General features: G+C 48.8%; 1 protein-coding gene across 4 annotated transcripts in view; it reads left to right on the plus strand.

The window, feature by feature from the left end:
* The first annotated feature begins 5,309 nt into the window (after window positions 1–5,309).
* Window positions 5,310–15,137, plus strand: part of Atp2b2 (ATPase plasma membrane Ca2+ transporting 2) — a 261,718-nt gene continuing 251,890 nt past the window's right edge. For all 4 annotated transcript variants that reach the window (XR_008722662.1, XM_055628526.1, XM_055628523.1 and 1 more), the window contains exon 1: window positions 5,310–5,407. The gene's annotated coding sequence lies outside the window, so the exon portion shown is untranslated. The remainder of the gene's footprint in view (window positions 5,408–15,137) is intronic.

The following is a 15,137-nucleotide window of genomic DNA, read 5'->3' on the forward strand; positions in this document are numbered from 1 at the left end:
TCACTGAATCTTTTTCTGTTCCATCATTTTCTTTCCCACCTGGACATGTTATTCCCATCCATCAGGCACATGTAGAGTTAAACCTGTCTATGCCATGCATGTGCTCTCTTCCTGCACTTGCCGTGTGAGGATGCTCTCGCACAGCCCTGGGAGCTTCTGGCTATGCAATGACTGTGGTATGGTGCAAACGTAGGAGGGTGTGCTCACTCCTTCCGCTGCTCCTCAGCCATGACAGAGCCCGGTGAACGTCCCCATTAGCATGCACAGCCTCAGCGCTGTCCCTCTGTGCTCCTTCCCTCAGCCGGAGATTCTTCATGTCACCCCTCTCTTATCTGCCCTTCACTTGGCATCATGAAGGATTGGTTTTCCACAACCCACAAATATACAAATCCCTTATCTGAAACAGTGTGGACTTGACCTGGGACCCGAACACATATTTAGCCTTGGGTGACTTATGACACCCACCTAATGCCTTGTCCATACTGGGTCTTCAATCGGTACACTGCACTGACAAAAAAAAAAAAAAAAAAAAAAAATGGTGACAAAAACATCTATACAGCCTGTGAAAGTGAGAGGTTTTCCCCTCAGATACTTTCCATCTATACTTGGTAGAATCCACAGATGCAGGATGTATGAATGTGAAGGGTCCATTGTAATTTAAACCATTTAAGCTCCCAAGTGCTGTTCCATGTTCTGAGATCCTGTTGGCACCTCGGAACCTCTGGCTGGCAGCAATGATGGGCACACATAGGGCTATACACACTTGGCTTAGCTTTTCATTTTGTTTTGTTTCGCTTTTGTCTTTCTGAGATGCTGGTCTGTTTTCTAACCTCTGAGTGCCTCAGTTTCCTCATCTGGATGAACTGTTAGCATCTGCCACGGAGGAATGTGGGAGAAGGAAGCTGACTACTGAGTCTTGGGGTAGTGCCGGGCCATCAGTGGCTTTGTTGTAATTCTTGATCATCACCATTTTGATAAAAAGGGGTCATGTTCAACACAGTCTTTCTTCACATCATGCATATTTCCCCACCAATAGGTATCCGTTGATAACCCTTTAAGTGTTGTCATCTGAAATAATTTTTTTTTACATTTATTCACGTAGCGTGTGTATGTGTGCCTGTTTGTGTGTGTGCCATGGCATGGAAGACAGTTTGGAAGCCAAATGACAATTTGTGCATGTCTGTTTCCTCTTTTCACTATGTGGATTCCAGGGTTCAGGTCATCAAGCCTGGCAGCAAGCACCTTTACCCACTGAGCCATATTGCTGGCTCCTGTCTCATCGTTTTTAGAGCAGTTTCAAGTTCTCTAAAGCTGAGGGGAAGGCACAGACTGTGGCCACGCATAGGCTCTGCCTACCACCCATATTCTCTACCTTCAACGTCACCTGCCAGAGTAGCACATTTGTCACCATGGCTGAAGGCATATGACCGGTCACTGTCACCATGGCTGAAGGCACATGACCGGTCACTGTCACCCACATGTGCTAAGTCAAGGCTCACCCCTCGCATTGCACAGTCTGGTTGGCTGTGTCATGATCTCTGCCACCATAGTAGTGAACAGAACATCACTGCCTTGAAAGTCTCACACTCCGCCCGTCATCCCTTCTTCCAAGCCCCTGGCAACCATGGATCTTCTTTCTGCTGCCATAGCTTTACCATTTCCAGAATGTCTTACAGCTGGAATCATGCAGAATACGGCCTCCTTAGGCTTGCTTCTTTCGCTTACTAACAAGTATTTAAGGCTCTTCTGTGTCTCCTCATGGCTTGGCTTGATAGCTTACCCTTTTCCAGTATGGAATAATATTCCGTTGTCCTACATACACCACAGTGTCCCCTTGTCTGCTGAAAGGGGTCTCAATGGCTTCAAGATTCTGGCCATTAGGGCCAGAGTATCTAGAAATACTCACAAACTAAGGTTTGTGTGAACGTAAGTCCTCTGTTCCCTTGTGCATGGATGTTTAATTCTGTAGGAAAACTGCCCCACTGTGGTTCCAGGGCAGTGTCTTTCCACCAGCAGGGGATCAGAGTTGCCGTCACCCCACCTCCTTACCAGCCTTTGGTGGGGTCAGAGTTCTGGACTCAGGCCCTCAAACACCACGAGTCAGGTTATAGGGCCAAAGGTCAGAGTCACTTTGTACGTAATTTATTTAACCAGCTTTTATTTTGGACCTAGGTGGGTTTTCGTTCTGTTGAGTTTATGAGTGACACTGATGAGAGTGGTCTCTGTGCGTGACCTTCATACTTGGTTTTCTTTCCCTTTGAATATCTTTCTAGAAAGAGTTGGGGGGGGGCAACTCTTCACTGGAGATGTCTTCGTATATACCCTCAGCACATCAGTAGTCTCACTGTTCCAACTAGGGCTAGAAGGTGCCCACAGGCTGCCAGTTCCATCGCCACCAGGAGGGTTTAGGGTTCTGTCACTTACCTCGTAATCCACTGCACAGGGGTCTTTTTTATTTTTAACTTTGCATGTTATGGATGAGCGAGGGATACAGGTTTGTTTGTTTGTTTGTGGCTTTGGTTTTTTGTTTGTTTGTTTGTTTGTGAACTAGTATCTCACACCAGCCATTTGTCATGGTGTTGCTCATGGAAGAGTTGAAGCCCCCACTGGGACAGCCATGCGTCCCTCGGGGTAAGTGGTACCCAAATCCCTCAGTGGGAGTGTGGACGTGACCCAAACCCAGAAAAGATACAGAAGCAAGATTAGAGGAGCTACATTTGGCAAGTTCCCACCCCACGGGGGGGGGGGGGGCGGCTGCTTCCCTCTGATTTCTCTCCCTTCTCTCCGCTCTCCTCCACCTCTCTCCTTCACTGAACTCAGAACATGGAAGACCCTCTGCTAAGGGCACCACCTAAACCTCTGCTCTCCTAAAGCAGGTAGAAGACAGGGGCAGACAGAAACCACCGAAATTTCAAATATAGTTGCATGTTATGGTTCGATCACAAAGGGCCAGTCTCTGCAGCTGGGTTAGAGGTGACTTTAGGCTTTGGGGACGGCCTCTTGGAGGAAGTGACGCCTGTGCTAAAGCCTGAATCATGAACAGAACTCCACTAAGAAGCAGCAAGGGAAGGCTGTGTAGCCGCTAGTTCAGCATGTATAAAAGCGTGGCCACTGGGCGTGCACCAGGAGAGAAGTAAAGGCAGCAGGAGGCAACAGTCACCAAGGCCTCTTAGTGTCAATCAGATCCAGAAGTGTCCTGGTGGCCTGACTCCTGAACTGAGCTGAACTGATCTGAGAGACAGTAGGCCAGGGGCAAGTCTGGTCAACCTCATCAACCTCATGTGTATTTATGACAGTTCCATCAAAGTTTGCAGCAGCTAAACCTTGTTTTCCATAACTCCAACTGTTTCAGAAGAATGCGCATATGAGAAAACAGTTAGGAAAACCTAGAGGAAGGGCCTTCCTCAAATATCAATACTGTGAGAAGCCTGGAGAATCACTCTAGCTGAGTGGATTATGGGTCAGGATACCCAGCACAGCATGTGATCCTAGGGAGAAAGGAGGTGGTGAAGGCTGAGTTGGGGCAGGTGTCAGGGGTGGACTTCCAGGTTGATACAGTGGCTTGTGGCTGGCGGGAGGCTGTGTTGGTTCGTATGTCCATGTAGACCAGTGTAAGTGGACTAATGTCTCAGGTGACCCAAGAGGAGGTAGCAAAGGAAAGGAAGGAGAAGGGAGGGGAAGGGAGAAAAGGGAATGAGAAGGGAGAGGGAGAGGGAAAAGCAACCAATGACTGCAGCTGACAAATGTATAGTTTTTGAGCATTCATTGAACCCTTCTTGGAAACCTATAGGGCTGAAATTTTCCTGATAAAAATTTAAGAAAAAAATATAATATTTTCTATTTTCAATTTAAAAAAAAATACTCATGTATGGCTGTGTGTTTTATCATATTAGACAATTAATATATATATCATTATAATCTTATAAGCTAGTTAAAGTTTAATAAATAATAAAAATCTAGTCAAATAATGGAAGTAGCAATCTTAAGAATAACTTATGAGCCAACATATTGAAACAAACCATAAGCTTCAGGTCAGGCTTGATCTGGGACCAAAATAGGTGACCCACTTTTCTCTGCTGTGTTTTTCAGCCCCACTCTTTCTGGTTCATGCTCTTCTCCTGGGCTTTAGACGATTCTCAAGGCTAAACAGTCAGAGGAAAGAGTCTCCAAAGGAGGGCAAGCAGATTGTGGAAGGTCACCCCGCACCAGAATGTGACCAAGAGGCCCTTGGCCTTATTATTTCCTTAGTACCGCCCAAACTTGGAGCTGTGTGGCCCATCTAAGGTCTTATGAGGAGGGAAAGATACCTCTGAGGGGATTTAAATCTGGGCTGCTAAGATTGGCTCTTTGTATAGAACCCCTTCTCCTATGATAGGACTTCTAGAAGAAGAAGAAGAAAGAAAGATAACAGGAAAAAAATGCCTGAGCTCTATCAGACACCCTCAGTTTTATATGTTCTTTCTCACCTGCGAAGGTCCTATTTCTTCCCACCCTTCCCCTCTATTCCTTCCTGGAACATTGAGATTAAATGTTCTTGTGAGGCTCCCTGAAGACCCCTCAGCCAACCAAGCTGCACTCCATCTGGTAACATTAGAAAGTCCTAGAGATACCCGAGCTCAGGCTAACCCTTTCCCATGTGGCTAACCAGAGCTGTCCCATCGCTGACACATCCTTGGAGAAAGAGAAGCCCGGTGACAGAATTGGCAGAGAAGCCCCTTGTGCTCCACATTCTTCTATCCCCACTCACATTTGGACTCTCACAGGGTCATCAGGAAAGCCATTACACACTGGCTTTCAGAGAAGAAAATTGAGGCTATTGGAAGAGAAGGGACTCTGAGGTCATCCAGCAGCAGGTGTCTGAGCCCCGGTGTTCAGACATCTGGGGTCTCAGAGCCCCTGAGAAGAAGCCTGAGGGTCCAGGTGTGGATCCCTGGGTTATAAAAACTGTAGTCAAAGGCTGTTCTGTTTGTCCAAGGAAGCCTAGGAATTCTGCTTCAGCCCAGGGACTTCTGTCAAGTGGGAGGATTTGCGCTAATAAAAACAAGTGTCATTTTACAGCGCTCCCTGTAAATCTGTTAGTGGCCTTTAATAAAAATGTATGACCCTAATAATCTTGTCCCTCACACCCTGCTCAGATTACCACTCACCAGCCAGTCATCTGCTGGCCTTTGCCGCCTGGGAACAGCAGCCTGGGTCCTTGCCAGGGGTGGCTCCCAGGGATGTCAATGACCTGGTAATGATTAATCCAAACTGCCCGCTGCTGCTGAAGAAGTAGCTGGGACTGTGACCGTGACACAGGCTGCCGGCTGGGGATCCCAGCCACGAGCCCAGGGAGCCATCATTACCTTCACACCTACAGGTGCAACTGGGGCCTGGACCAGGGCCAGGGACTTTCCTGGACCAGCAGGTATGCCCACCATTGCCTCTGGGGTGAAAACAGGAGATGAAGAAGTCAGGTGGGCCAGGGCGTCCAGATCATGCGGGGCCCAGGTCCCTTATAGAAAACGGAGGCTTTGATTTTTATTTATTGTGTGTGAAGAGTAGGGGCTGGTGTAGAGATGTAAGGAGCCCAGAGGCCAACCTTGACTGTCATTCCTCAGGCACCATTCACTTTGTTTTTTGTTTTGTTTTGTTTTGTTTTGTTTTGTTTTGTTTTGTTTTTTGAGACAGTGTCTCTCACTGGCCTAGAACTCACCAAGTAGTCTAGCCTGGCTGCCCAGAAAGCCCCAGAGACGTTCCTGACACCCCTCCCCGGCACTAGAATTATAGTGCGGGGCATCACTCCTGGCTTTTTCCTGGGTTCTGTGGGTCAGACTCTAGTCTTCATGTTTGAAGATTCTAGTCTTCAAGCACTTTATGGACTGACTGAGTCATCTCCCGAGCCAGAGCCTGTGATTTTTAATCTTCCAAGAAGGCGTGGTATCTCAGATGATAGTCAGACCCACTGCAGGCCACTAACTCCTTCTCAGATACACACTCAACTGCTGGGCCACAGAAATTGGGGGGGGGGGAGGTGCATCCAATTAAATACTACAGTCTAACGAAGACCCTCCAGCTCTCTCGCTACCTTCTGTTACTTGCTATTTTGTGGAAATATCTAGTCACAGACTTAGGGAGTCCTCCAAGACCTTGCTAAGCAGTTGAGTTTGCACATGCTGCCAGCCTCTTCCTTGGAGGAAAACTCTGCAAGTCACCAAGACATCTATCCCTTGCAGAAGAAGCGGGGATCCTTTACCATAGGGTTTCCTCATGACAGACCTTCTGACAGCCTGGCCTTTAAGCTCAGGGTGAACCCCAGCCCAGAACTCTCACCGTCAGAAAGGAGTTTCCCATCAGAGCAGCATCTCAGCTTCTCTCCCAAGTGACCAGCCAACCTAAGGTTGCTCAGACTGGGGGAGTGGTGCAAGGTTCCAGGAATAGGCGGTTGGGGTTCCTTCGGGAAATGGCATTGAGCCTTCATAAAGGGGGTGCACCAGAAGGGGCTGGGAAGTCTTGTCAGGAAGAGTGAAATAGAGGTCTGTGGCATGCACTGACATGGTGCAAGGTAAGGGAGTCCAGTGCAGACCTCAGGCTCTCCACACAATGACAGCTGCGGTCCTCTGGCTGCCTCCCCCAGAGGCTCTGTATTTAGAACCAGCTGGGGAGGGTACAGTGGGAGAGGGAGCATCGGAACCCCCCACCCCTCAGCACCAATTACAGGCCTCCCCCATTTATGCAGGTTCTGTGCCCACAGATATAACCAAGCTCAGGCAAAATATAATCTGAAACCAAAAGAGGCCTGTACCGAACATGAACAGGCTTTTTCATTGCTATTCTTATAGCCCAGCAACCCACGAGCCCTTTACATAGTATTAGGTAGACATAACGAACACAGGTGGTTGGCTTGGTTTGTATTCCATGCTATCACTATGTATGAAAACTAAATTTCTTTGGAGATCCCACACCCAAGGATCCACGGGGGCCTGCCAGCATTGCTGTGTCCAGCAGGAGAGCTGTAAGAAATGGCCAACCGGACTTTTAAGAAGACAGAGCAAATCTTTAAAGTTCTCTGACTTCTGCTTTCTCTCTCCTTGAATAGGATACAGGGGACCCTTCAAACAGCTCTGGTGGTCCCTTTTATCCCGAGGAACCCACTCTGGGTTTCTCTGACCCAGAGGACTGAAGCCCAGCCCAGTAATGTGGTCAGGACATTGAGTAGAGCGGGTGGGAACCAGATTTAGGATTTCTTTTTCCACCCTCCACTGTAAAGGGAGGTTTGAGGGGCAGGTGTAGGAGGTGATGGATTTGTGTTGTTGAAAGATTGGCTATCAAGACCAGAAAAGAGGTGCAAGTGGCTGGGGTAGGGGGTGGGCAGCAGGATCAGAGGACAAAGGAAGGACTGAGGGTGAGGGCAGCTTGGGTGCTGGTGATGCAGACTGGACAGGAGGACTGTCCAGACATCTCTAGGGTCCTGGTTCCATCATCTGCATGCATGTGCCTGCTGCCTCCTGAGATGGTGGAGAAAAGATCAGGAGGTTCGTAGAAGAGAGAGACCCATACCCGTTTCCCACACCACTTGAGAGTCCCTGCTGCTTCCTCCTTCCACGGGAAGCTGATGCCATCGTGCACGTGTTTCCTACAGTCTGATTGCCTCTCTGAGAACAAGCTTATTAAAACCCAGCACTGGACCAGGATTAGTGCTTAAGTTCCAGCAAAGCTGCCGGGGCCGGCAGAGTTTAACCTGCCTGCAAGCCAAGTCCCATGATCAAGGAGTCTGGGGATGGAAGTGCTGGGGGTGCCTGGTGTTACCAGGACAGCCGAGCCTGGCTTCTGGGACTAGCTCAGTGGTTCAGACCTAGCCAGGGATGGAGGCCTTGCACTAATGGAAGAGCTGCTTTGGGGGGTTCTGTGGGGACCCCAGAGCTGCTATGTTGAAAATAGGCTGTGCCCCGCCCCCCAGGAAAGGCAATGTGGTATCCTCATAGGGAAAAGAGGGCAAAGCAATGCTGGATTTATATCTAGATGCCCCGCTCCTGGCCTTGTGCTCAACTCCCTGTCTTTGAAGTGGGTAGGAGTGTCTGACTCCCAAGGGCCCCATGCAATGGTTCACAGACTTGGTGTAAGATGCTGTGGTGTCCCCAAGTTCATGAGCTTTGAAGCTGGCAGCACCCCAAACAAGCAGAAGCTTTCCCTCACTTGACCATGGCCTTTCATGGACAGCATAAGAAATACACAAAGATGGAGAATGCTCTCCCGCACTGTGCAGAGTGGGCCCTCACCTCGTAAGCAGAGCGTAGGCCCCTACAGGGATTCCCTCCCCAGGGAGCTGTAGGCTGTGATGGGAAATCCTGAGAAGGGCTTTGTCTCAAGCCTTTACCTTTTCCCTCCCTTTCCCTAACCTCCCCAGGCTGAGCTCCCATAGGGGTCACAGCCTAGCCAGCCTGCGGGAATTGTAGAAGGTAGTCTCTCATTTCTAGACACTCTCTAGAGCACCCCACTGTAGGACCAACTGACCTGAGCTGAGCCTTGCACCAAGAGTGGCTGGCCTTAAAAGCCCAACTCTGTCCTATACTTCAGAAGCAGCCAGAACCATGTCTTCCATTACTTCCTCTCTTCTTTGGGGAAAAAAATCTAAATACCATACCATGTCTACCCAACCCAGAAGACCTGGCCCAGCCAGCTTCTACCCTTCTCTGTTCTATTCCTTTCACTTTCTCTTGCTACCTAGTCTCTGGAAAGAAGCTCATCCCAGGACTTCTGCTCTTGCTGTGGCTTCTCCATAGCCACCTACTGCTAGCGTCTTCTCCTTGGGATCTCAGTTGATATCCTAAAAGTCACACCCAGGACACAGTCCTGATAGAATACTCCTTTCAAATCCTTGTAACAACCCAGTTACGCATATTCCTTGTTCTCTTGGCCTCACTTTCTCTGCCATGTGAGTGATCCAAGGTAGGGACCTCGCTCCCCTCGCCTCTTTCCCAGGTCCCTTTAGCAGTGCCTGGTGACAGTACTTGTAGAAAATGACTGTCCTTGACTGGTGCATGTGTGGAGGGATCAGAGACTGGGTAGGAGCTAGGTGGCAAGAGACCTTGGACGCTAAGGTCATGCATTTGGACCTTATCCTTTGAGCAAACAGGAAGCTATTGGTTAAGGCCATCACCTCAGCTGGTTGCAAGGAGGGGAGGGAAAGAGAATGAAACATGGCAGGGCCATATAAGTGGACTCTCCATCCTACATGGTGTCATTCCACCTTTGCTGCTCCTAACCGCAAAGAGGATTGATGTGTGTAAATATGGCATGAAGCCATAACCCTGTGGGTTACAATCCTTTTGTATAAATGGGGACCACACCATAGTCTCTGTGGCCACATTCCTCTGCCTTCATGGCTTTGTCAGGCCCTCTTCCAAGTTGTAAAAATGCAGGTTTCTTTGCCTGGCCTCAGATCTTCAGGGAATGTCAGAGTCTGTTTGTTTGTTTGTTTTGTTTTGTTTTGTTTTTAACCAGCTTCCCTGGGGATTCTAAATATGCCATGGAGACTATGAAACCCTGCTGCAAGATTTCTGCCACCTATTTCCCACTTTCCTTTTAGAAACTTCAGCCCCAGATGGCGTAAGATAGATACACATTGCAGGAATCAGAGTCCAGGGATCTCTTCTGAGCTCCTGTCCTCTTGGGAAATATCTTCCCTGTTCTCATCCTAGTAGCATCCCCCTGGAACCCTTCATTTAGGACCTGCTGCCTCCTGACCATCTCTCCCCTGTGGGAACCCCATCTCCTCTGAAGCTTTCTCTTACTCTGCAAGATCTTCAAATGGCACTGTTACTTCTGTTCAAGTCTCTCAGTCATTAAGCAAGCATTTACCAAGAACTTTCTATCAGTTGCTTCTATGTTGCTGTTTAAAAATTACTGTAACAAAACTAGAGAGAAGCAGTTGATGGTTCACAGCTCAAGGTTACATAGAGTTCACAGCCTTGGGTAGGGACAGCAGCAGGAGCATGAGGCAGATGTTACTTTGTATCCATAGTCGGAAGCAGAGAGAAATGAATGCCTGGGCCCAGGACCTCAGCTTGGGATGGTGCCACCCAAGGGGTTGGTGGAGGTTGTCTTCCCTTCTCAATCTAATCAAGATCATCCCCTACCAGCGTGCCCAGAGGCCTATTTTGTAGGCAATTCCAGATCTCAAGCTGACAATTAAAATTAATAATCACACCTTTTATAGCTCTGCTTCCAATTGAGTTATCAGAAAGCACGCTGTCCCCAGAGACACTCAACACAGTGAGGAAAACAGACTGACAGACACCAACCCTCATTGAAAACTCCAAGCGGGACTTTGGCATCTGGCTGCCAGGATCTAAATCCTAGCCCACCCTCAATGTCTGTGTGACCTTGGGTAGACTGCATCTAACCTCTCTGTGTTTCCAGTACGCTCATTCGTAAACTGGGGCTGGTACTAAGGCTGGCCCTAAGGGCTGGTGTGAGAGGTGAATAAGGCACCAGGCAGTGTGAATAGTTCATTCCAGGCTCCAACGTGGCGGTATTCGGTGAGGCAGGGCCGATGCTGTGTGGAGAGAAGAGATGTCTGTCTCACCCAGAATTGCCAGGAAGTTCCCGCTGAGGGCAAGGTAGGTATCACAAATGGACGTTCCTGCTAAGAAAATACTTGTAGAGAGAAGGGGAACAAAGGATATGCTAGGCACCAGGAACAGCCCAGGCACGGGTCTGAAACAAGCAAGGAAGTAATGCCATTGGGATGTGCTGAGAAGGCAGCAGTGGATACTATAGGAAGTCTGGATGCCTGCCAAGCCTCAGTTTCCTCCATAGCTGCCTTGTGGGGACAAAGGACCACATAGAAAGCACACATCAAAGCTAAGCTAGGGGCATCTGGGGTTATTACTTATTCTGGAAGCCGTTGCTAGGTGCTTACTTAGTTCTGGGATCCTGCCCTTGGTAAAGCATTCTGGAAACTTTCTTGGGAACAGCCTGGAAGGCAGATGAACAGCCACATGGGGGCAAGGAAAGTGTGACTAATCATATCCTAGCTCTGTCATGTTCCCAACCCCCATGGCCAGGTTGGGACACCCTCCTTTCCCTTCCAGCACCATCTCTATCATCTGTAGTGAAGATACTTAAACTCTTCCACCACAGCTAGCAAAGACAAGGCCTTGTACATTTCAGACAAAATGTCCCCAGCAGGGGTAATAGCTATGTGTCCCCAGCCCTGTGACAGAAGCTACCTCCTGGCCTTGGCACATGCCACCTAGGCAGAGGGCAGAGGTGACCTTCCTGGCTAGCAAGACATGGACCATGAAATGCCCTGAGAGAGTGCCTGTCACATACACCAACAGCCCTTCCTCAATTGGTCCACATACACTGGAAGAAGTATCAGGATACACCCCATTCACCCAGGTACCAGACAGACCTTTCAAACCATGCTGAGCCAGCAGCCCCCGTATTAATATCCTCACTATCAAGACTGCTTTCAGCTCTCTCCTTGCAATTTGCATTTGCAGATGCTCCCAAATATATCCCCCATCCCACCTCCATGTTTCCATGCACACGTCTTTCGGGATGCATCAGGATGCAACTCTGAGCATCCTGGAACAGGAGATGCTTGTAAACTTACCATCTGTCCTTCATCCTAGCACCTGAACAGAAGTTGCCCACCCTCCCCATGATAGTCAGCTTCCCTTCCTCCTGCCCTTTTGTTCCCTAGAGTCCTATTTTTTTTTTCATCTGGCCCTCTTCTATTCAACCCCGATGACTTTCTGACATCTCCTCTCAGAATACATGAAAAGATGTCACCTTGACTACCTTGGCCATCATGCCCTCTCTTTGCCTTCCCATCTGGCCACTCCACAGGAGACCAGGCCTGCTCTTTGCTCGTCCTCTGAAACTTTAGCTGAGCCTACATCTCTTCTAGGGACAACCTGGTGCCCTCTTCACATCCATCTTTCCTGCTGCCTCATAGTTGCTGATGTGACATGGCAGAGAAGGGGACAATGCCATCCATCCATCCATCCTTTGCCTTCTGGACTCTGAGCCTCAACTTCTGAAAAGAGCAAGTCTTGAATGTAGGTGATCAGGGGGAGAGAGAAAGCACTGAAAGGAACCAGAGCTCCCATCTGCCACCCCCCTGCCAGCCTCTCACCTCTGTGACCTCTCCTGCACTCACCCGCCAAAGGCCCTGAGCACACCTGAGTCCATTTCCCCAGCTGCAAAGGCCTCTCCCTTGTCTGCCTGCTGAAACCTTTCTGCATGCTCCATCCTTGCCCTCAGGAATTTAGGTACCACCCTTCCCTTGGGCAAGATACACTCCACATCCTTTTCCTTCCTGCATCCTTGCCCTCAGAAGGCTCCTCCCTCACCCTGACCCCTACGCTTTCCTGCACCATGGTATGGAGTCATTCTCCTTTGTAGTTAGCACTTTCCCTCACCTGGCAATTAACCACATCCTGCCGAGCGCCTCTGATGTTGTGCAGGAGGGTGCTTCGTGCCTGGCGCTATTGTGCAAGGTGCATGTTGTCTCAACAGTTAGTTCAGGAGGGGGAGTAGGCAGGGTGCCTCACCAGGCTGGAGCGGGGCTCTGCACACAGAAGCTTGATCCTCGAGTGATGATGGATGGGGTGGGTGCTGCTTTTTTTCTCCAGCTCATCCTTTTTCAGGCTGTCAGGAAACCTTTCTTCAGATTGTTCTCATTATCCAACTCATCTTCTTCCTTCGATTTATTCAGCCAGGGCACTGCTGACTCTCCACTGGGTGGGTAGTATTTTGGGGATGCAGAGGGCCCCCTCCCCACTCCCAGGACCCTGCATTCTCAGGAAATGATCAGATACATGGCATCCCTGGGATGAGTGATGAAATCTAAGAGCTGGCAAACCTGACAGGATGCTGTAGAAGTGGGGTGGCTTGTAGCTCCAGGCTTGGAGGCTGACCTTGGAGGGAGGGTGAAAAGACTTCGAGTATGTCTCCAGGATGATGGATTTGAGATGAAATAAGAAGACACAAAGGAGTTTCAGGTAGGTAGCATTTAAGGAGCAAAGCAACTCAGATGTCATGACCACTGTGACCTCTGTGTCTTCTTGGGTAGCCCCATTACAGTGGGAAAGGTCCAAAGCCACCAGCCATCTTCAGAAGCCTATTGATTTCAGGTGGGTTGTCATTGTCCCTAAGTAGGCAATTTGGCCAGATCCTAAGTGTCAACACTCTCAGACACCAGCCGCTCTACTCCCATCTTGTTCCTAAAGCCAGAGCACCAAAGGGATGCAATTTGGTGTTGTCTGTAGGAAGGGCCAGCTGCTGAGGGTCCTGGTCACCATGAAGAAGGTGTGGGTGGCATCACTCTGAATCTGCTGCTCCAACCAACTCTACTAGGTTGTAATATTTCTTGTATTGTGTGTGTGTGTGTGTGTGTGTGTGTGTGTGTGTGTGTGCATGCCACAGCATGTGTGTAAAGGCCAGGGACAACTGGTAGGAATCAGTCTTCTTCCTCCACATGGGTCCTGGGAATTGAACTCAGTTCTTCAGGCGTGGTGGAAAGTTCCTTTACCCACTGACCATCTTCACAACCCAAGAGAAAGAATATTTGAATGGAAACCATGACTGTTCTCAGCATAAACAGACTCCCCTCCTGTCCTGACTCCCTAAGCATTACCACTATTTATATGGAATGTGCAGAGTATGTGAAAATTATAAGTGGCCCTTATAAAAAAAAAAACTGTAGGAAAATCAGTGATTATTTAGAAGTACATGGCAGGGGGCTGAGGAGATGGCTCGGCTTGCTGTGCAAACGGCACCTGAGTTTAGATCTCTAATAGTCACATGAAAAGCCAGGTGTGGTGGTGTGTGTCTATAATCCTAGCACTGGTGAGGAGGACAGTACTTAAATTAAGGCTTGCTGTCCAGACAGTCTATCCAAGTCAGTGAGTTTCAGGTTCAGAGAAAAACCCTATCTCAAAAAAGAGTGTGGGAAACAGTAAGGGAAGATATCCAATGTTGACCTCTGTCCTCCATATTCCTGTGTATTCACTTTCCACATGTGCCTACACATACATATGAAAACACATATGAGCATGTATGTGCACTTATAATAATAAAAGTACTGTCTGTAACAGGACTGTGTAGACTCCGTTGAAGGTCTGTACAATTTTGTGTAAGGGGCTTCAGCATCCTTAGGTTTGGGACCATCAGGAGGTCATGGCAACAGCCCTCCCCACCACCACCACCCCGACTACTGAGCAACACCTGTGTCTTCTGCCAACCTAGCAAGAGTTCTGTGTTTCATAGAGCTACGGCAGGGTTCCTGCCAAGGGTCGCAGGTTATCCTGGGAAACACATGAACTATGCTGTGAGTACCATGATGTCACAAACAGCAGCAACGGGGGAGCCACCACACCCATTCCGCACTGCATTTCTGTCACACAAGGAGCTAGGATATGTTCAGAAACAAAAGGGCTCTTGCACCTGGCTGCAGCCAACCAAAGAGGAAGAAATAGGAACCATGGCAATAGGACCCCTTTCTTGTAGGTTCCTCGATAAAGCCAGTTGGCCGAAGCTACCAAGTTCTTCTGCTTGCTGAGGCTGCATCAGCTTTCTGCTGGTGACTGTTTCCTTCACTAGTTAATCTTTCCTTTGATTCCTTTCTACAACTAGGAAACTTAGCTGGGTGATGTCTTGCCCTGAACTTGCCACTCCCTTTATCCCATTTAGCATCAGGCTTTTCTTTAAACTTTTTGATCTCCTTGAACACAGGACTTAGCTCCCACAAAACGTTTCCTGGTGCTCTTTTTTCCTCAGGTTGCACATTTTGCACTTTTTCTTGCTTGGCTTGCTCCTTTCCCTCATAGATCTTCATAAGAGTGATCAATAATAACCGCGTGGCACAGTCAATACTAGGTTGTGTTGAAATCTCCTCTGCCAAGGTCATTAATCCAAACGCTTCAACTTAGCCTCCAGTGGATTTTTAGGACAAGGGCAAAAAGCAGCCACAGTCTTTGCTAAAATATCACAAGAATGGTCTCCAGGCCACTTACTAATATTTGTTACCCTGTCCTCCCCAGAAACCCCGTGAGATGGGCCCACATTGCTCTCAGCACGATTATCAGGACATGAGCCTTTTAGGGGGCACAGGATATCCAAGCCACAGCATTCCATCCCTGGCC

Source organism: Psammomys obesus, unplaced genomic scaffold (genome assembly GCF_907164565.1).
Source record: "Psammomys obesus unplaced genomic scaffold, mPsaObe1.curated_primary_1811, whole genome shotgun sequence".
Classification (NCBI taxonomy): Eukaryota; Metazoa; Chordata; class Mammalia; order Rodentia; family Muridae; genus Psammomys; species Psammomys obesus.